At 46.9% G+C, this 18773-nt stretch overlaps 1 protein-coding gene across 5 annotated transcripts in view; it reads right to left on the bottom strand.

Moving 5' to 3' along the window:
• The window catches only part of LOC144799375 (ceramide synthase 2-like), a 311282-nt gene extending 292857 nt beyond the window's left edge, over positions 1-18425 (bottom strand). For 2 of the 5 annotated variants that reach the window (XM_078670653.1, XM_078670652.1), the window contains exon 1: positions 18070-18424. The gene's annotated coding sequence lies outside the window, so the exon portion shown is untranslated. Of the gene's footprint in view, positions 1-10423; positions 10958-18069 lie in introns of all 5 variants that reach the window. The other 3 variants (XM_078670654.1, XM_078670655.1, XM_078670651.1) reach the window with 3 other exon arrangements.
• Positions 18426-18773: the final 348 nt, after the last annotated feature.

The raw sequence follows: 18773 nt of genomic DNA, 5'->3' as shown, positions 1-18773 counted from the left end.
TGTATGCCATGTGCTTGATGGAATGTCTGATGGAGTGAGTTATCAATCTTAACCCTAGAGGAACAACTGAACCTGTGGAATATGTTTTAGAGCCTAGAGTTTGGAGCGGAGGAAGTGGATTCAAATTCAGCCTCTACTTGGGACACATCCCTTTATGTCCCCTTACCACACAAAATTACTTAATATAGTCTGGTTCTGTTGTAAAGTGCTCTAATGCCCTTGGGGATAGTTTGGACTATAAAAAACCTGCAAAAAACCCAACCCAAAATAAATGCAAAAACAAAATCAAATGTAGAACGGCCAGTGCAACCAAAGAAGAAAACCATAGACACCAGGCACTACAACCAGAGAAGACAACCACTGATCCCAGGCTCTGCAGCCAGTTTACAGGAGAAGAGAACCATAGAGCCTGGGCTCCGCGGCCAGAGTACTGGAGAAGAGAGTACCATAGATGCCAGACTCCGCCCTCTTCTCATGATGTTCTCCGCGTTATTTTAATTATATCACACACGCTGCCCATGCGCGAACAAATACGCGTTTCCCATGTGTGTGAGATTTTTTCCTCGCTACCTACACAACTGAGCTTCTGTCCCCGCTTGTGCTGAAACCAACAAGTCTCACGCGGCCGCACTACCTGATTCAGGTAACGCACACCAAAATAATTGTTTTAAAATGCCTTCTTTATTTTCTACGTTCTGCAACCGACGCGGCCCAAACTAAGATACATTTTAACTAACCAAAACCTTTCAACGTACGTTTTTTCTACTGAGTCTAGTGTTTCAAAATTTTTATTTTGAAATATAAAATGCCACAAAAAAACAACACCTAAGCCTCTGTAAATTAGAAGCTCAAGTTTACAAAAACAGTTCACATAAACAAACTTACATATATTATCAACCTACTACCTCCATTTTAATCACAAATACTAATAACCAATATTAAAGCTTAAAGGTACTTAGCTTTCCTGGAGCAGTAAGAAACAGAGGAGGAATGATCTGGACAAAGAACATTTATGGCCTGGAGTGTTCTAGTGTTTTTGGATCGTTACAAGTTCTTTAAAGGTGCTGCAGGAGTACCAATTAAAAGAATAGCAATTAAATGATATAATGCACAATGGCAGCCTCAGGTCTAAAAATGAAATCGTAGAGGCTGCTCTCTACAACTGGGGTAAAGAGAACCATAGATGCCAGGGTAACTGGAGAAGAGAACTATAGAGTCTGGGCTTTGCAGCTAGCGTAACCCAAGAAGAGAACCATAGAGGACCAGCTCTGCAGCCAGAGTATAGAAGAAGAGAACCATAGAGTCAGGGGTCTGCAGCCAGTGTACAGGAGAAAAGAACATAGACGCCAGGCTCTGCAGCCATGGGAGTAGGAGAAAAGAGCAGCCACTGTAGTAGGAGAAGAGAGAACCATAGACACCAGACTCTTCAACCAGTGTAACTGGAGAAGAGAACCACAGACGCCAGGCTCTGCAGCCAGTATAACATGAGAAGAGAACCACAGAATCTGGGCTCTGCAGCTAGCTTATCCCAAGAAGAGAACCATAGAGTCTGGGCTCTTCAGAAAAGTGTACAGGAGAAGAAAACCATAGAGTTCGATACAGGCTGCTCATCATCGTCTCCTATGCCACCCAGCTCATCCTCTCCCTCACCAAGGAACCCAACATCACCGGGCACAACTTCCAAGAAGGGATGAAAGCTGTCGCCACCTGGATGAAGAAGAGCTGCCTGAAACTCAACTCTGAGATAACGGAAGTCCTCATGCTTGGCTCCACCCCCTCCGCATGGGATGACACCCCGATGGACCACGCACAAAACCTCGGCATCATGCTAGACTCATTGCGTATCCTCGGTCTGCTTCAACACCCTCTGCATACTCCGAAAAAAGTTCACATGGATCCCATTTGAATCTGGAAAACTGTCATGCATGCCCTCATCAGTAGCTTCCTGTACTACGGCAACTGTCTAAGCCGGAAACAACAAAAAGCTCCTTGGCAAGTTCCAGGTCGTCCAGAACGCCGCAACCAGATTGATCCTAGACATCCCCGTCACACCCACAGCACCCAACACCTCCGTGATCTCCACTAGCCCCCCATTGAAAGAAGAATAACCTTCAAGCTCCTCACTCATGGATACAAGGCCCTCCACAACATCGGACCAGCATACCTAAAATAACACCTCTCCTTCCACGCACCTAAGAGAAACCTCCGATCAGCCGACCTCTCTCTGGCCACCATCCCATGATTATGCAAGACTAGAATGGGAGGACTGTCCTTCTCCTACCTTGCAGCAAGATTTGGAACGATCTCCCCCTCCACCTCCAGCAATGCCCCACACTGCTACGGTTCAGGAAGGACCTCAAGACTGGGCTCTTCGGATGACCCCAGCCCCCAATGAAGCCCCCCTCCCCAGCGCCTTGAGACCCTTGCGGGTGAGTAGCTGCACTTTACAAACCTCTGATTGATTGATAGAGTCTGGGCTCTGCAGCCAGTGTACAGGAGAAGAGAACCATAGAGTCTGGGCTCTGCAGCCAGTGTACAGGAGAAGAACATACCGTAGTCTGGACTCTGCAGCCAGTGTACAGGAGAAGATTATAACATGAGTAGAAAACCACAGATGCCAGGCTTTGCAGCCTTTATAAAATGAGAAGAGAAACATAGAATCTGGGCTCTGAAACTAGCGTAACCCAAAAAGGAAACCATAGATGCCAGGCTCTGCAGTTAGCATAACTCAAGAAGAGAACCAGAGAGTCCAGGCTCTGCAGCCAGAATAACAATAGAAGAGAACCACAGATGCCAGGCTCTGCGGCCAGTGTAACAGAAGAGAGAACCATAGAGGATGGGCCCTGCAGCCAGCGTAGCAGAAGAAGAGAGAACCATAGAGGACAGGCCCTGCAGCCGGCGTAGCAGGAGAAGAGAGAACCATAGAAGACAGGCTCTGCAGCCGGCGTAGCAGAAGAGAGAACCATAGAGGACAGTCTCTGCAGCCAGCGTAGCAGGAGAAGAGAGAACCATAGAGGACAGGCCCTGCAGCCGGCGTAGCAGAAGAGAGAACCATAAAGGACAGTCTCTGCAGCCAGCGTAGCAGAAGAGAGAACCATAGAGGACAGGCCCTGCAGCCAGCGTAGCAGGAGAAGAGAGAACCATAGAGGACAGGGCCTGCAGCCAGCGTAGCAGGAGAAGAGAGAACCATAGAGGACAGGCTCTGCAGCCACCGTAGCAGAAGAGAGAACCATAGAGGACAGGCCCTGCAGCCGGCGTAGCAGGAGAAGAGAGAACCATAGAGGACAGGCCCTGCAGCCGGCGTAGCAGGAGAAGAGAGAACCATAGAGGACAGGCCCTGCAGCCAGCGTAGCAGGAGAAGAGAGAACCATAGAGGGCAGGCCCTGCAGCCAGCGTAGCAGGAGAAGAGAGAACCATAGAGGACAGGCCCTGCAGCCGGCGTAGCAGAAGAGAGAACCATAGAGGACGGGCCCTGCAGCCAGCGTAGCAGGAGAAGAGAGAACCATAGAGGACAGGCCCTGCAGCCGGCGTAGCAGGAGAAGAGAGAACCATAGAGGACAGGCCCTGCAGCCAGCGTAGCAGTAGAAGAGAGAACCATAGAGGACAGGCCCTGCAGCCAGCGTAGCAGGAGAAGAGAGAACCATAGAGGACAGGCCCTGCAGCCAGCGTAGCAGTAGAAGAGAGAACCATAGAGGACAGGCCCTGCAGCCAGCGTAGCAGTAGAAGAGAGAACCATAGAGGACGGGCCCTGCAGCCAGCGTAGCAGTAGAAGAGAGAACCATAGAGGACAGGCCCTGCACCCAGCATAGCAGGAGAAGAGAGAACCATAGAGGACAGGTCCTGCAGCCAGCGTAGCAGCAGAAGCGAGAACCATAGAGGACAGGTCCTGCAGCCAGCGTAGCGGAAGAGAGAACCATAGAGGACAGGCCCTGCAGCCAGCGTAGCAGGAGAAGAGAGAACCATAGAGGACAGGCCCTGCAGCCAGCGTAGCAGTAGAAGAGAGAACCATAGAGGACAGGCCCTGCAGCCAGCGTAGCAGTAGAAGAGAGAACCATAGAGGACAGGCCCTGCAACCAGCATAGCAGGAGAAGAGAGAACCATAGAGGACAGGTCCTGCAGCCAGCGTAGCAGCAGAAGCGAGAACCATAGAGGACAGGCCCTGCAGCCAGCGTAGCAGTAGAAGAGAGAACCATAGAGGACAGGCCCTGCAGCCAGCATAGCAGCAGAAGAGAGAACCATAGAGGACAGGCCCTGCAGCCAGCGTAGCAGTAGAAGAGAGAACCATAGAGGACGGGCCCTGCAGCCAGCGTAGCAGTAGAAGAGAGAACCATAGAGGACAGGCCCTGCAGCCAGCATAGCAGGAGAAGAGAGAACCATAGAGGACAGGTCCTGCAGCCAGCGTAGCAGGAGAAGAGAGAACCATAGAGGACAGACCCTGCAGCCAGCGTAGCAGGAGAAGAGAGAACCATAGAGGACAGGCCCTGCAGCCAGCGTAGCAGGAGAAGAGAGAACCATAGAGGACAGACCCTCCAGCCAGCGTAGCAGGAGAAGAGAGAACCATAGAGGACAGACCCTGCAGCCAGCGTAGCAGGAAAAGAGACAACCATAGAGGACAGGCCCTGCAGCCAGCGTAGCAGTAGAAGAGAGAACCATAGAGGACAGGCCCTGCAGCCAGCGTAGCAGTAGAAGAGAAAACCATAGAGGACGGGCCCTGCAACCAGCGTAGCAGGAGAAGAGAGAACCATAGAGGACAGGCCCTGCAGCCGGCGTAGCAGGAGAAGAGAGAACCATAGAGGACAGGCCCTGCAGCCAGCGTAGCAGTAGAAGAGAGAACCATAGAGGACAGGCCCTGCAGCCAGCGTAGCAGTAGAAGAGAGAACCATAGAGGACGGGCCCTGCAGCCAGCGTAGCAGGAGAAGAGAGAACCATAGAGGACAGGCCCTGCAGCCAGCGTAGCAGGAGAAGAGAGAACCATAGAGGACAGGCCCTGCAGCCAGCGTAGCAGGAGAAGAGAGAACCATAGAGGACAGGCCCTGCAGCCAGCGTAGCAGGAGAAGAGAGTACCATAGAGGACAGGCCCTGCAGCCGGCGTAGCAGAAGAGAGAACCATAGAGGACGGGCCCTGCAGCCAGCGTAGCAGTAGAAGAGAGAACCATAGAGGACAGGCCCTGCAGCCAGCATAGCAGGAGAAGAGAGAACCATAGAGGACAGGTCCTGCAGCCAGCGTAGCAGTAGAAGAGAGAACCATAGAGGACGGGCCCTGCAGCCAGCGTAGCAGAAGAGAGAACCATAGAGGACAGGCCCTGCAGCCAGCGTAGCAGGAGAAGAGAGAACCATAGAGGACAGGCCCTGCAGCCAGCGTAGCAGTAGAAGAGAGAACCATAGAGGACGGGCCCTGCAGCCAGCGTAGCAGTAGAAGAGAGAACCATAGAGGACAGGCCCTGCAGCCAGCATAGCAGGAAAAGAGAGAACCATAGAGGACAGGCCCTGCAGCCAGTGTAGCAGTAGAAGAGAGAACCATAGAGGACAGGCCCTGCAGCCAGCGTAGCAGTAGAAGAGAGAACCATAGAGGACGGGCCCTGCAGCCAGCGTAGCAGTAGAAGAGAGAACCATAGAGGACAGGCCCTGCAGCCAGCATAGCAGGAGAAGAGAGAACCATAGAGGACAGGTCCTGCAGCCAGCGTAGCAGTAGAAGAGAGACCCATAGAGGACGGTGTTATGTATTAATCTACAAGAATTATTATATTTAAATTGAGTTTATTCGTAAATGAAGAAGCACTCTTCGCATAGGAGGCTCCAGTCGTTGACAGTAACTGAACCTCGGTGACAGTTTATACATCCAATATATTCAATACAAACAGTAATCAGTAGCGAGACATACTTATTTAATTCATAACATATCTCGTGAATAATTCAAAGGGAAATACATACACGCGCGGGTCGCGCACAGTGAACAGGCATTAGAATGGTGTAATGTGTGCGCGACACTGGAATATATGCACGAGTGTGAGCGCGTGTATGGTTGTATACATAACACACCTTCCTCCCTTATAAATTAATGTAAGAAAAGAAAGAAAAAAAAAACAAATTACAAACATTTTTTTTTTTTTTTAACTCCAGCTAGATATGTAAGCAACAAAATCTGACAACCATTTGGGTTTTTTAGTTGTTCTTTTGGATATAGATACATCATTTTGGATATCAACTTTTTGATTGTTGATATCATTGTTTTGACAATAAGTTTCTGTGGTTGTATTTTGTTCAGTGTAATTACTATTTGAACAACAAGGTGTGTTAGTTGTATTATCACCTGTGTTATTTTCATTTAATTCTCCATCTAAAAATGACATATCAGTATGTTCAGGATTTGGTTCTTTATGATAAATATCCTTATCAGCTTTGAGAATGGCAATTCTACTGAGATTCCAAACTTTATTGTCTGATAATCTCACTGAATTCTTTAGTATTTCTATTACCTCAAAAGGACCCATGAATGAACTCTCTCCTTTTTTGACCTTCCATGGTTTTTTTACTTTTACTAACATACCGATTTCTACTGTAGGGTCTATCTTTGAACCAAATTTTCCATCAAAGTATTTCTTATTTGTACAATGAGTGCGAATAAGATTTTCTTTAACTACACTCAGATCAACTTTTGAAGATGTAGAACTAATCAACCATGATGGATTCACAATAGTTCTAGGAATCCTTCCTCTCATAATTTCAAAAGGAGAATACCCAGTCATGGTATTTACATTTGTTCTGTACATCCATACTTTTTTAAATATTTCAATTTCCCATCTTTTCTCATCACCATCGGTAAATTGTATGGCACTCTTGAGGACTCTATTGAATCTCTCTATTATACCATTTCCACTGGGATTATATAAGGAAGTGGTGGAATGAGTAATCCCAAGTCTGGCAAAATAATCATTGGCTTTCTTAGAACAAAATTGTACACCATTATCAGAAATAATTCTAATTGGTAATCCTTCTTCAATAAAAACTTTATCTAGGAAATTTAACACAGAGTCAGTGTCTATTTTCTGAACAATCTTGATAATGGGCCATTTTGAGAAAATGTCAATTGCTGCAATGACGTATTTGGATTCATGACCAATGGGACCCATGATATCTATAGCAATAGTTTCCCATGGATTGTCTGGAATGTTGTGTGTACTCATATTTGGTTTAAGAGTCACTAATGATTTATCAGAATTTGCGCATACAACACAATTTCTGATCAATCGTTCGACGAACATGTCTATACCTGGCCACCAAAATAAATTTTTAACTTGTTGTTTGGTTCTGACCATACCACTATGACCTTCATGGCTTTGTAAAACTATATCTTTTCTTATACCCGTGGGTGGGACAATGCGTTCCCCTCTTTTAATGATGTCTTTACAACATGAAAGTTCTGTTCTTACTTCCCAGAAGCTTTTTAAATCTGAATCTAAACACTTCTTATCAGGCCAATCAGTGTTGATGTAAGTAGCTACATCTCTCAAAACTCTATCGTCTTCAAATTTCTTTTTTCCACAAAGTTTGATCAATTGAAATGGGACCTTCATCATGAATTAAAGCAATTTGGAAATCATCCCATTCATTATGTAAATCTTCTTGTATGGGTAGTGGCATTCTAGACAAAAAATCTGCAGAAACATTTTCTTTACCAGGTACATATTGTATATTATAAATGAAGTCTTGTAAACGCATGGACATGCGTGCAATGCGAGCTGAGGCTCTCAACATACCTTCTGTAGTGAGAAGTCTTACCAAAGGTTTGTGATCACTCCTTAGAACACATTCTTTACCCCAAACAAAAACTCTGAAATGTTCCAAAGCCCAGATACATGCTAATGTTTCCCTTTCTATTGTGGAATATTTTTCCTCAGCCGGTGTAAGTGCTCTGGAAGCATGTGCAATGACAACCTCTTTTCCTTTATCTGTTTTTTGAGTAAACACAGCACCTAAACCCTTCGAGCTGGCATCAGTAGTAATGATATTTTGTAGAGAAGGATCAAAACAGGAAAGTGCATTTGCGGAACAAATAGCATTTTTTTCATCACAAAACTCTTTTTCACATTCATTTGTCCAGTCAAAAGTAACTCTGTTTTTGATTAACTGTCTAATATTATACGTTCTACATGAGAATTCAGGTACATATCTGGCGTAGAATTCAACTAAGCCTAAAAAGGATCTTACATCATCCTTTGACTGAGGGTGAGGAGCGGATTCAATAGCTTCTAGAAGTGAAGATTTTGGTTTGATACCATCTTCACATAGTTCATGGCCCAAGTAATTTACAGAATGAACGCCAAATTTACATTTCTCATGCTTGATGGTAAGACCATGCGTATTGAGTGCACCTAAGACTTCTTCTAAAGTAGCAATGTGTTTATCTTTGTCATCATTGAACACCAAAATGTCATCTTGAAAACAGATGGTATTCTTGCAATCCTTCAAAATGTCTTGCATAACTCTCTGAAATATTGCTGCTGCAGATGCTAAACCAAATGGCATTCTGTTGAATCTGAAGCATCCAAAAGGTGTAATAAATGCAGTCAGGTCTTTACTTTTGTCATTTAACTCAATCTGATGATACGCTGCTGATAAATCAATTGTTGAAAAAAACTTTGATCCTCCCACAACAGACAGCATTTCTGAAATACGGGGAAGTGGAAATTGATCAATAATAATATTATTGTTGAGGTGGCGAAGGTCAATGCAAAGTCTTACCTTGCCATTGGTTCGTCTGGCAACAACTATGGGCGAAACCCATTCAGATGATTCTATCTTCTCTATTATGCCTGCTTTGACTAGAATGTCCAATTCACTTTTAACTTCATCCCTAACGGCAAAAGCAATATTCCTGGCCTTGTGTATTTTTGGACAAGCATTTCCTTTTAAACGGATTTCATGTTTAAAGTTAGTTAATTTTCCAATGTCTTTTGAAAAAACTTTTGGAAACTTATTCAACATCAAGGAAGATATTCCATTCTGTTCATCAATCAACATGACAGGGTTGGAGCTATTAGGATCAAGTACAATGTCAAGTTTACCACAGTCAAACCAGCTAAGTACTGAAGGACCCTTTTTAGAAACATATAACTTTGCAATACATTTCCTATTCTTAAATCTGAATACCAAGGTTCTGAAACCTAAGATGTCTATTCTTCCTCCAGAATATCCTTCAGGATTGATGTCACTTTTCTCTAAGTGATTACTTAATCTCGGTACAAATAGTTTTTTCCAAACAGATTCACATACTATAGAATAGGGTGAACCAGAATCGGCATACATGTTGATTTTTACCCCTCCAATAATCATATCACATAACGGTTTTTTCTTAATAGTTGTGTCATTTACATTCAATATTGTGGACTCCTTTATGTTTAGTACATAAGAACAGTTGTTGGAATCATTTGTAAAAATTTCATCATCACTATTGTCACTCAATTCAATACATTTTACTTTTTGGTTGGCTTTGTTCCTTTTGCATGCAGAGGTAAAGTGCCCCATTAAACCACAGTTTGTACATTTTTGTTTTAAGCCTGGACAATTTTTGCTATTAGCTAAATGTGATTTGCTGTTGCATCTAAAACATTTTAAGTTATTTTTAAAATCTTCAGAATTTCCTTTGGAGGGAAATGTTTGTTTCTTTTTAGAGAAATCCTTATTTTTATTATCATATTTATGATTGATTTTGGAAACAATTTCTCTACTAATGGAAACATCTTTATGTTTAACCTGTTGTGCACTCCTACAAGAAAGTTCAGCTTTCCTAACAATGGATATTATAAAATCAAAATTTTCATCACCGTTTATCCACAGTCTTTCTTGTATTGTGTCATTACTGGAATGCATAACAACTTGATCTCTGATGAGATCTTCTTGTAAGTTACCAAATTTGCAATCTAATGCTAATGTTTTAAGAGAGGAAACAAAATTATCTACAGATTCTTCTTTTAACTGTTTTCTCTGAAAGAATTTATACCTTGAAATTCCTATGCATACTTTAGGGGAGCAGTATTTATCAAAGTCATATATAGCTTTATCAAAAACATTCATATCACCACTTGCTTGTGAGGTAGGTAATTGATTGAAGGCTTTTAATCCTTCTGGTCCCAAGCAATGTAAGAAAATGCCTTTCTTTTCTGGAGCTTTCATTTTTCCATTGGTATCTAATGTCTCAATATAATTTAAAAAATAAGCTTTCCATTCGATCCAGGGCATACAAGGAGAGCTACCAGCTGTCCAATAACTTTGTGGTGGTGAAAGGGTGTAACCCTGAGCACACATGATGGCGGAAGATAAATTCAAGTTATGTAAAGTATTTATAAAATATCTTTTTTTTTTTTGTAATTAAATGAATTAATATTTGTTTTTAATAAAAACAAAATTAAATAATAAGAGTTACTTGTTAGTAGAGGAGTCAGTCCAACGATCTTAGAAAGAAGCGAGCGTTTTCCTGTTTCAGTTGATGTAGTTTTTCATTCGTGTCATGTTTAAACTGGATTTCAGCCTCTTTGTCTGTAACTGGGGAATCACCGTTGAAACGGGTGCCGATGGTGAAAATGAAGTCACCTCTTTAGTTTTCGTTAATTAGTCGAGGAGTAGCGTCCCAACAGGAAGTGTAGTTTTCGCTTCCGCCTGAGTTTATTCAGACGTAGGGCGGATGAAGACTTTCATCGGTGTAAGGGGAAAGCCGCTACATAGACGCTCTGCTACGCGTGAGAGGAAACGAAAAGGTATTCCAGATCTGGGGTTGAATGTAGTTGCTTCCGTTGCAGATATCAGGAATCGTTTCCGTTGTTATCAAGGAGGTGTTCCAACGATCATGTAAAGTGGAAGTAATTATAAAATCCAAATTCGATCGTAAACTGCTCAGAAATGCTTCTTCTTAAGGGTTTAAAATGCTCCGTCCATCGTCGCCAAATTGTTATGTATTAATCTACAAGAATTATTATATTTAAATTGAGTTTATTCGTAAATGAAGAAGCACTCTTCGCATACATCCGGAGGCTCCAGTCGTTGACAGTAACTGAACCTCGGTGACAGTTTATACATCCAATATATTCAATACAAACAGTAATCAGTAGCGAGACATACTTATTTAATTCATAACATATCTCGTGAATAATTCAAAGGGAAATACATACACGCGCGGGTCGCGCACAGTGAACAGGCATTAGAATGGTGTAATGTGTGCGCGACACTGGAATATATGCACGAGTGTGAGCGCGTGTATGGTTGTATACATAACAGACGGGCCCTGCAGCCAGCGTAGCAGAAGAGAGAACCATAGAGGACAGGCCCTGCAGCCAGCGTAGCAGGAGAAGAGAGAACCATAGAGGACAGGCCCTGCAGCCAGCGTAGCAGTAGAAGAGAGAACCATAGAGGACAGGTCCTGCAGCCAGCGTAGCAGTAGAAGAGAGAACCATAGAGGACGGGCCCTGCAGCCAGCGTAGCAGGAGAAGAGAGAACCATAGAGGACAGGCCCTGCAGCCAGCGTAGCAGGAGAAGAGAGAACCATAGAGGACAGGCCCTGCAGCCAGCGTAGCAGTAGAAGAGAGAACCATAGAGGACGGGCCCTGCAGCCAGCGTAGCAGTAGAAGAGAGAACCATAGAGGACAGGCCCTGCAGCCAGCATAGCAGGAAAAGAGAGAACCATAGAGGACAGGTCCTGCAGCCAGCATAGCAGGAGAAGAGAGAACCATAGAGGACAGGTCCTGCAGCCAGCGTAGCAGTAGAAGAGAGAACCATAGAGGACGGGCCCTGCAGCCAGCGTAGCAGAAGAGAGAACCATAGAGGACAGGCCCTGCAGCCAGCGTAGCAGTAGAAGAGAGAACCATAGAGGACAGGCCCTGCAGCCAGCGTAGCAGTAGAAGAGAGAACCATAGAGGACGGGCCCTGCAGCCAGCGTAGCAGAAGAGAGAACCATAGAGGACAGGCCCTGCAGCCAGAGCACCAGTGGAGGAGACCCACAGACACCTCTCACTGCCGGTGGTGGGGGGGGGATGAAGGAAGGATGAGGGTAAGAGAGACACTGCACCTCTGGCAGTGTTATAAAGCACTGTCTCTGCAGCAGTGTTCCAGTGAACAGCACCCATACAGGTCTTGCAGTGCAGGCAGTGTGACAGGGGACAGGCCCAAAACTCAGAGCCACATGATGGACTCAAAAAGGCCAAGCTTTGCAGCAGAGTGCGCATTCCCTTAAGTCAGTAGAGCACTGCAGAGAAGCCACCAAGAAGTGCTGCTTGCACATGATAAACATACAAAGACAATACTGTGTACAAGAAAACCACCCACTGCACCCAATAATACGGAACAGGTTTACTGGTGAAAGTGTCTTTGCTTTGCACCCTTTGGCCTCCTGCCCTGCACTAGTGCAGTGCATAGCGTGAGGTGGAGGCCTCTGAGACACCCCTTCAGGTACAGATTAAACTTATCAGGACCCAAGGTCACCCCTGGGGCTTTGCTGCTCGTGTTTTCCTCAGATAAGGGTTCACATGCTGAAGAATCAGACAGCGATGGCACACTTGGGAGGTGTTTATTAACCAGGCAAGGGGGAGGAAACAATGATCAACGATAGAACACGTGCAACAATCGGTGAAGAGGGTTCACAAGAGGTCAGGAGAGAGGGAGGATGAAAGGAGGAAGGGAAGAGAGATGACGTGGCAGTGCTTAATTTGAGCCGGTGGTTTCCAGTGCTCAGCACCGCCACTTAATTGTCAACACCGGTACTTATGACAGCTGCCACATGGTGGCGCCGCTTGTGAAATTTAGAGATGAGCAGAATAACAGTTATTTATTAACCCCTTCACTACGGCGGCTATTCCGCCGCAGTGCTAAGGGGGCGGGGCGACCACGCGGCGGCCGCATGCTGGTGATGGAACCGCTCCGTCACCAGCCGCGGTTGCGCTGTGCTCATGACAGAGCGGTTCCGTCACGGCCCCGTCCGCTCAATAGAACGCTCAGCCCAGGCGTGGAATCCGCGCAGGCGTGCCGAGCGGGCCGTGACGGAACCGCTCCGTCATCAGCACAGCGCGACTGCAGCTGATGACTGAGTGGTTCCGTCACCAGCAGGGGAGGGGTTAATTCAACATACATTAAAAACAACTGAAACCGGCCTTCCAAACTATTCTTTATGGCTTTGGGGGCCTGGAATAGTCTGAATTATCACACTGAAGTGTAGGAGTGTAATGGTTAGGTGTTGTGTTGGTACTGTTGTTGGCAGCGCTGGAAGGGGCAATGGGCGGTGTACGTTACGGTGGTCCCCTGACACTTTTTTTTTTAACACATAGGTACTGGGACCAGAGAAGAGGTGAAAGGGAAAACCCTTGCATCAGACCTTACACAGTTTATCTTCTATATGCATGGCTTCTAAGCCATATTACTTGAATGGAAGTGTCAGAAGGAGGAGAGGTTATGTTTATCGGCGACCCCAGAAACCATGAACGCGAGGTCACAGCAGCAAATATTCTGAGGTTATGGGGTGCCACATTGGACGTCTGGAGCTGCCACTTTTTGGTACAGATGGTGTTTGGTGTTAGCATAGAGGGGTCTTGTATGGTGCAACGGTGTCCATTGGTGCCATCTTCTCAATGGCCTTAGTGGGGGGTGTCAGTCCAAGGTAAAGAAGAATAGGGTCTTCAGTCGCTAGGGAAGTGACGTATGCTGGTTCTAGCTGTCAACATTGCGAAGAACTTCATGAACTGGAGGTAAAGTTACCAGATGGTCCCACGCCACTGCAGTCCAGCCCTTCCTTCTACAGGACAGTGTAGTGACTTGAGTTAGATTGAGGCAACTAGGATTACAATCCCCACAAATCACCAAATTAATATTATGACCTTTCTTTAAGGGCGCTTCTTTTTAATGTTATGAAGGGCAGGTATGGGGTGCAAGGGAATGAGCCTCGCTTTGGAAGCAACTAGGGTAAAGAAGCATTTGCAATGCAATAGATCTCACATTTGCGAGAGTTTAAGCTATTGGCCTTGTAAATGACCATGTCTTATTTTTCTGTTTTGATAATTAACACATAAATAAAAGGGATTGTCATTTACAATGCCAATACCTCAAACTCTTGTAAATGCGAGACCTATTCAAAGAAGCGGCCGCCATTGTCCCAGGCTGCTTGGAAAGTAGAAGTGCACATGGCGCACGGAATGTTGCGGGAAAGCATGTCTTGCCTGCAGTAGGAGAAACATATTAAAGAAAATAGAGCTTACAGACTAAAGAAGACATACCGTGTAACAATCGAAGCAAAAAGGGCAAGTCCTCATGGAAGGTTACAAATGAAGACAAGGCGGGTCAAAGATGGGACTAATAAGCATATTAACGAATCAGAAGCCAGCATTTACGAAGGACAATGACACAAGCCAATGAAAAATATGGGTGAAGAGTGGGCAGGGCTTTAAGCCTATACTCGAATACAGCATGCCTTGAGGAGCAACGCATGTGCTGTCCAGACTCGACCTAAAAAATAATACAGACATAGATATGTCTTTTGCAGTTAACTTTCATCAAGAGGCTTTCTCATGCAGCTTCAGTAGAAGTAAAAAAAAAAACATTTCCCAGAATGCACCGAGCTGAGTAGTAAAAGGATAATTCTGTACTGAAACCACAGTGTCTTGCGGACAGGCGTAGTAACCCTGGATACGATATGGAAAAGATATGAACTAGGAAAGGATTTGGGAAGTAGAAAGAGAAGCTGTGCAGGAAGGATACAAATCACTGGTCAGCATTTACAGTTTTGGGCCCGTATCCGGATATCCTGCCCCCCAAAAAAGAACAAAGGTGCTAATTATTTACAGAGGGGGAGATGTATGGCTCAAATAAATAAAACACTTGTAAGGTCTCAAACCTGTTCGAATAGAGTCAGGGATGGGAAATGTGTCAGTCTAGACGTGAGGATGCATGAAAAACATTCAGGACATCCATCTTGGCTGGGCTTAACCCCAATCAATCTAAACGGAAGTTCTACGTAATACATATAAAGTATAGCCTCTGCCCTCTTGGGCCAAGGCTGGACATCCCTGTCAGAAAATCTCCAAAGGATAACCCAGTAAAAATATGATTTTCACAGGGAAGGTGTGCTACTAAACCTTGAGAAAGCGTGAGTACCCACTTCCCCATTCTGTAAGCTCTTGTGGGTGAAAGCAGTATGCGACGAAGGGAGCTCACCCAAAGCCCATCTACGTTGTAAGTGTACGAGTATATTTTTCTAATTGTTTCTTTGTTGATTGGATCTGGCGTGTGAAATAACTAAAGGTGTCTCCAGACCAGGTCTAAAAGGCCTAGCAGCGATGCAGGGAGTAAGTAGCCAGATCTAAAAGCAGGGGTGCCCAACATTGGTTTATGAAGGCCAAATCCACTGTAGATTTCCAGGATTACCATCGACTTTATCATTTCATTCAATATACTTTCTGGAAATATATCTTTTATGGACAGTCTGAGGATCAGGGAAAGATCAGATCCTAGCTGGACCCACTGGAGTAATGTCAAGTGCAGAAGAATAAATAGGTAACGCACAGCAACCAGAGTGACCAACAAACTCCAGGCCATGTCACACAGGTTCAAGTCCCAGGCTTTAATGTATCGGCCAAATGCATTCTGGGTGTCGTAGTTGCTTCTATTGAAATAATTAGACGAACTAAACTGATTACTATGATTTGTAGGGAAAAAGTTCAGGACTTGAAACAGTTTGCGAGATGTCCTGGGGTGAGGCCCCCCCTCCCCACCAAACACCCAGCGACTGCCCTGTCTATTCATTTATGAATCAGAAAGGAAATATGAGGCGGAGGGAAACTGACAGTTTGAGGATGTGGTGTGAAGAGGCGGGTGGAGAAATACACACTCACAATTTCCTACGCACCTCGCGTTTCCTTTGCGGAAAACTGGGTTATAATGAACACGCGTTTCCGTGTGTGACAACCTTCAGCCCCCAAGATTTCACAACCCCCATCCTGCCCAACCAGCAATAGAAAAAACAACAATTGATGGACAGAATGAATAACAATATCATACATTCACCCCAGTACAGAGATCTGGGCCTAAATCCACAGTTTTTTTTGTGCCACATGCCATTCCAGTTTGAACCCAGCCAAATGCAAATCAGTCTTGACCCTGTGCCCAATGGGAACAGTCCAGCCCGAACTGCCAAGCCAGGTCCTCCCTGGACTGGAAACAAGCATCCTAGGACCAGTTTGGGGGTTCCACCAGCAATAGAAACACAGCAGTGACTGCGCCCAGCCCATCAGACAGCGGCAGTCCCTCTTTACCATCAGGGGTAGACCACGTGCCATCCACACCGCCTGCACCAGTCACTGACACACCCTCCCCGGGGCTTAATTTGTAAAAGTTTAGTGCAGGGCCCAAAGTGTTGCTCAGAAGCGCGTGGCCAGCGCGGTTGAATGTCAGGGTGACTTCCAAGGCTGCGTACTCGTGACCCACCTCACGCCCCTTTAATCAACCACCAGACACTCCCTGCCCCGTATCTCAGCCTCGCAGACTCGCTTTCATCTCTGCTTTCTTTCGTCACTATCTTTGCGTTGTTCTTCTTTTTTCCCCTCATTTGTGTTTTACTCCCTCTTGTTCTGGGTAAAAGTCCGAGGGGGGGGGGGGGGGAAGAATAAGTGCTGGTCCATTAAAATTAGTACTGGTGTGGGGCCCCACCGGCTCAAATTAAGCCCCGCCCTTCCCACTAGTGCCGCGCCGTCTGTGTCACCTCCCTGTAGCTGTAGTGAGTACGTCACGTGTTGTGCACCGTTAGGGAGTCCGGGCCTCATAACACTGTTCACTCGGGCTGCTCGAAGTGTCACATTGTACGGACCGTGTGGCGCCTGCAGCCCCCCTGCCGCGCCAACAGGGGCAGATCCGGGCCCAGCTTCAGCACATATAACCCCAGCAAGAGCAGCCCCCAGCTTTAGGGTGACCCGACGTCCCGGATTGTCCGGGAGGGTCCCGCTTTCCAACAGATATTCAGGCATATCCCGTTTTTTTCAGCGGGTCAGCTGAAAACAGTGAGAGGCACTTTTTTTAGGTATTCCAAATCAGGGCTGGTTAGCAGCGGTTATAAGTAAGCACTTTTATTAACGGGTTTGATGCAGATTTTAAAAATAAAATTTTATTTATTTGCTTAGTGCCCCTTCTGCGTTGATGAGTTCTGTTATTCTCTGCCACTTTGCTGATGTAAAATTGTAGTCCTTCCTCTATTTTTGCTAAATGTCCCGGTTTTTGGGTCATAAGATCTGGTCATCCTACCCACCTCCCAGATGAGTCAGTCCCCGTTCGTGTCCTCTGCTCGCACTAAAAGCAAGTGTTCTGCCCCCTCCATCATCAGCGAAAGTCTCTGTCCCCACCCGGCAGTGACGTCACTTCCAAGTCACCCCGTGTTCTGTCACCTGGGGTCAGTCGCAGCTTGTCAGCCGAGCCAACACCCCCCCCCCCCCCCCCCCGCATGTAGGGATTTCTAAGCCCACACTTGTATTTGTGAATGCAGGGAGACAACAGGTCCCACAGTACAAACATGGGTCACGTGACTCAGTGGACTGATGCATCAGCTGGAGACCCCCATGGTCAGGGGGCACAACCCGGAGGGGGTACCACAGATTTTCAGTGATGGGCAAAATAAGCACTACTTATTAGGTTAACGGGAGCTAGCGCCTTGAGACGCATGCCGCTGGACGGGCGCTTTACACATAGGTACATTATGCGGCTGGATAGAAAGCCTGGACTGGCTACAGGTGTCAGTCATGACTGAAGCTGAGCTGACAGCTCAGAAATAACACCCCCATCCACAAAATCACAGACAGGAGCCTCTCTCAGGGGTGCAGAGTCAGACCCTGTTAACTCTCCCAGAGGGGGCGCTGCCTCCTTTCATCACCACCCAATCAGACTTCATCTCCCACAATCCCTCTTCTGCGAGGACAGCGCCCCCTCTCAGCATGGACAACCTCGGCCCCTCCAGCAGCTTTCCAGCCCCTGCCTTGCCTTGACTTGACTCCCCCCCACCCCCCAAAAAATGCTGGCGCTCTTTGCATCTCCACCCCTCACCCCCCTCACCTACGGCTGCTGCTCCTCTGGTGCCGGGTGAAGTTAAGGGGTCTTCAGACTCCTGCAACCGGGGCGTGCCTGTTCCTGCAGTCAGCACCCCCTCCTGGTGGCTGCGCGCCCTCCTGCAGACAGCACTCCTGCGGACTCCCTCCCTGGAGCAGCGGCGGCAGGACCGGCCCCTCGGGCTCTCCACCCCCAGCAGGCAGGGAGCCCTCCCTCAGCCAGAGTCCCCCCCTGCAGGCAGCACCGCCCTCCCTCCTGCACACAAACTTCCCCCGGCGGGCGCGCCCTCGCAGTCCTGTCCAGATCCGGGAGCCGCGGCTAGGATCCCGGCTGGGGAGGAGGGCGGAGGAGGGCCCCGCCCCGGACCGAGGGACCGGAGGGGAGGGGCGGAGGATGTGCAGGGAGGAGGGGGAGCACCACGGGGTGAGATGAAGAACTGCTGGCGGGGAGGAGAGCCAGACGAGAAGAGCAGGAGGGAGATATTTTGGGATGGTTCTGGGAGGGAGGAGCCTGAAGAAGGGATGGAGTGATGTGCGAGCTGACCAGCCTTCCAGTGGTTAATCCCCTGCCAGGACCTGCCTTGGGCATGGGCGAGCTGGGCACTGGCCCAGGGCGCCAATATTCCGCGGGGCGCAGCAGGGAACTGCCTGACTTCATGTCATGCAAACAGCAGCTGGTCTCAAGCGGGTCCCGTTAAAGACTTTCTAATC

Source organism: Lissotriton helveticus, chromosome 12 (genome assembly GCF_964261635.1).
Source record: "Lissotriton helveticus chromosome 12, aLisHel1.1, whole genome shotgun sequence".
In the NCBI taxonomy this organism is placed as follows: domain Eukaryota; kingdom Metazoa; phylum Chordata; class Amphibia; order Caudata; family Salamandridae; genus Lissotriton; species Lissotriton helveticus.
The sequence above is the reverse complement of the archived record's forward strand: the minus strand, read 5'-3'. Positions and strand labels throughout refer to the sequence as shown.